This window comes from Sturnus vulgaris, unplaced genomic scaffold (genome assembly GCF_052056855.1).
Source record: "Sturnus vulgaris isolate bStuVul1 unplaced genomic scaffold, bStuVul1.hap1 Scaffold_212, whole genome shotgun sequence".
NCBI classification, from domain to species: domain Eukaryota; kingdom Metazoa; phylum Chordata; class Aves; order Passeriformes; family Sturnidae; genus Sturnus; species Sturnus vulgaris.
This window is the reverse complement of record NW_028276272.1, coordinates 1,356,201-1,360,117: the sequence shown is the minus strand read 5'-3', so window position 1 is coordinate 1,360,117 and position 3,917 is coordinate 1,356,201.

Sequence of the window (3,917 nt, the reverse complement as noted above, 5' to 3'; positions counted from 1 at the left end):
AACAGCGTGTTCTCAGTTCTGCGGGCAAGCACGCCCTCTTGCCTTGGCCCCGAGAGCAAAGTCCCGAGCGAGCACTCGACTCAGTGCAATGCACCCGGAAGGACGCTCTCGCTCGCCTTTCAAGGAGCGATTCCTAACAGCAGAAGCAGCAGAGGCACAAACTGCACGACGAGAGGGGACAACGTAGAACACGTCTCTGTCCTGGCACATTTGCGTGTGCGATACTTCCCTCCGGCTCTTCGGGCCTTGCGAAGCTCTGTGTACTGCGAGCGCTGCTACTCGCAGCTGAGAAGGACCGTGGAGCTAGCGGCGAATTCGGAGAGCTCTTCGCTGCACTGCGCCGCTCGCAAGCGGCTTCGTTCTTCGCCTTCTGCCGTCCGGCGAGAGCTGAACTCCAGCGGTCAGTTGCAGCTCTGCCCAACAGCGTGTTCTCGGTTCTGCGGGCAAGCACGCCCTCTTGCCTTGGCCCCGAGAGCAAAGTCCCGAGCGAGCACTCGACTCAGTGCAATGCACCCGGAAGGACGCTCTCGCTCGCCTTTCAAGGAGCGATTCCTAACAGCAGAAGCAGCAGAGGCACAAACTGCACGACGAGAGGGGACAACGTAGAACACGTCTCTGTCCTGGCACATTTTCGTGTGCGATACTTCCCTCCGGCTCTTCGGGCCTTGCGAAGCTCTGTGTACTGCGAGCGCTGCTACTCGCAGCTGAGAAGGACCGTGGAGCTAGCGGCGAATTCGGAGAGCTCTTCGCTGCACTGCGCCGCTCGCAAGCGGCTTCGTTCTTCGCCTTCTGCCGTCCGGCGAGAGCTGAACTCCAGCGGTCAGTTGCAGCTCTGCCCAACAGCGTGTTCTCAGTTCTGCGGGCAAGCACGCCCTCTTGCCTTGGCCCCGAGAGCAAAGTCCCGAGCGAGCACTCGACTCAGTGCAATGCACCCGGAAGGACGCTCTCGCTCGCCTTTCAAGGAGCGATTCCTAACAGCAGAAGCAGCAGAGGCACAAACTGCACGACGAGAGGGGACAACGTAGAACACGTCTCTGTCCTGGCACATTTGCGTGTGCGATACTTCCCTCCGGCTCTTCGGGCCTTGCGAAGCTCTGTGTACTGCGAGCGCTGCTACTCGCAGCTGAGAAGGACCGTGGAGCTAGCGGCGAATTCGGAGAGCTCTTCGCTGCACTGCGCCGCTCGCAAGCGGCTTCGTTCTTCGCCTTCTGCCGTCCGGCGAGAGCTGAACTCCAGCGGTCAGTTGCAGCTCTGCCCAACAGCGTGTTCTCAGTTCTGCGGGCAAGCACGCCCTCTTGCCTTGGCCCCGAGAGCAAAGTCCCGAGCGAGCACTCGACTCAGTGCAATGCACCCGGAAGGACGCTCTCGCTCGCCTTTCAAGGAGCGATTCCTAACAGCAGAAGCAGCAGAGGCACAAACTGCACGACGAGAGGGGACAACGTAGAACACGTCTCTGTCCTGGCACATTTTCGTGTGCGATACTTCCCTCCGGCTCTTCGGGCCTTGCGAAGCTCTGTGTACTGCGAGCGCTGCTACTCGCAGCTGAGAAGGACCGTGGAGCTAGCGGCGAATTCGGAGAGCTCTTCGCTGCACTGCGCCGCTCGCAAGCGGCTTCGTTCTTCGCCTTCTGCCGTCCGGCGAGAGCTGAACTCCAGCGGTCAGTTGCAGCTCTGCCCAACAGCGTGTTCTCAGTTCTGCGGGCAAGCACGCCCTCTTGCCTTGGCCCCGAGAGCAAAGTCCCGAGCGAGCTCTCGACTCAGTGCAATGCACCCGGAAGGACGCTCTCGCTCGTCTTTCAAGGAGCGATTCCTAACAGCAGAAGCAGCAGAGGCACAAACTGCACGACGAGAGGGGACAACGTAGAACACGTCTCTGTCCTGGCACATTTTCGTGTGCGATACTTCCCTCCGGCTCTTCGGGCCTTGCGAAGCTCTGTGTACTGCGAGCGCTGCTACTCGCAGCTGAGAAGGACCGTGGAGCTAGCGGCGAATTCGGAGAGCTCTTCGCTGCACTGCGCCGCTCGCAAGCGGCTTCGTTCTTCGCCTTCTGCCGTCCGGCGAGAGCTGAACTCCAGCGGTCAGTTGCAGCTCTGCCCAACAGCGTGTTCTCAGTTCTGCGGGCAAGCACGCCCTCTTGCCTTGGCCCCGAGAGCAAAGTCCCGAGCGAGCACTCGACTCAGTGCAATGCACCCGGAAGGACGCTCTCGCTCGCCTTTCAAGGAGCGATTCCTAACAGCAGAAGCAGCAGAGGCACAAACTGCACGACGAGAGGGGACAACGTAGAACACGTCTCTGTCCTGGCACATTTTCGTGTGCGATACTTCCCTCCGGCTCTTCGGGCCTTGCGAAGCTCTGTGTACTGCGAGCGCTGCTACTCGCAGCTGAGAAGGACCGTGGAGCTAGCGGCGAATTCGGAGAGCTCTTCGCTGCACTGCGCCGCTCGCAAGCGGCTTCGTTCTTCGCCTTCTGCCGTCCGGCGAGAGCTGAACTCCAGCGGTCAGTTGCAGCTCTGCCCAACAGCGTGTTCTCAGTTCTGCGGGCAAGCACGCCCTCTTGCCTTGGCCCCGAGTGCAAAGTCCCGAGCGAGCACTCGACTCAGTGCAATGCACCCGGAAGGACGCTCTCGCTCGCCTTTCAAGGAGCGATTCCTAACAGCAGAAGCAGCAGAGGCACAAACTGCACGACGAGAAGGGACAACGTAGAACACGTCTCTGTCCTGGCATATTTGCGTGTGCGATACTTCCCTCCGGCTCTTCGGGCCTTGCGAAGCTCTGTGTACTGCGAGCGCTGCTACTCGCAGCTGAGAAGGACCGTGGAGCTAGCGGCGAATTCGGAGAGCTCTTCGCTGCACTGCGCCGCTCGCAAGCGGCTTCGTTCTTCGCCTTCTGCCGTCCGGCGAGAGCTGAACTCCAGCGGTCAGTTGCAGCTCTGCCCAACAGCGTGTTCTCAGTTCTGCGGGCAAGCACGCCCTCTTGCCTTGGCCCCGAGAGCAAAGTCCCGAGCGAGCTCTCGACTCAGTGCAATGCACCCGGAAGGACGCTCTCGCTCGTCTTTCAAGGAGCGATTCCTAACAGCAGAAGCAGCAGAGGCACAAACTGCACGACGAGAGGGGACAACGTAGAACACGTCTCTGTCCTGGCACATTTTCGTGTGCGATACTTCCCTCCGGCTCTTCGGGCCTTGCGAAGCTCTGTGTACTGCGAGCGCTGCTACTCGCAGCTGAGAAGGACCGTGGAGCTAGCGGCGAATTCGGAGAGCTCTTCGCTGCACTGCGCCGCTCGCAAGCGGCTTCGTTCTTCGCCTTCTGCCGTCCGGCGAGAGCTGAACTCCAGCGGTCAGTTGCAGCTCTGCCCAACAGCGTGTTCTCAGTTCTGCGGGCAAGCACGCCCTCTTGCCTTGGCCCCGAGAGCAAAGTCCCGAGCGAGCACTCGACTCAGTGCAATGCACCCGGAAGGACGCTCTCGCTCGCCTTTCAAGGAGCGATTCCTAACAGCAGAAGCAGCAGAGGCACAAACTGCACGACGAGAGGGGACAACGTAGAACACGTCTCTGTCCTGGCACATTTTCGTGTGCGATACTTCCCTCCGGCTCTTCGGGCCTTGCGAAGCTCTGTGTACTGCGAGCGCTGCTACTCGCAGCTGAGAAGGACCGTGGAGCTAGCGGCGAATTCGGAGAGCTCTTCGCTGCACTGCGCCGCTCGCAAGCGGCTTCGTTCTTCGCCTTCTGCCGTCCGGCGAGAGCTGAACTCCAGCGGTCAGTTGCAGCTCTGCCCAACAGCGTGTTCTCAGTTCTGCGGGCAAGCACGCCCTCTTGCCTTGGCCCCGAGAGCAAAGTCCCGAGCGAGCACTCGACTCAGTGCAATGCACCCGGAAGGACGCTCTCGCTCGCCTTTCAAGGAGCGATTCCTAACAGCAGAAG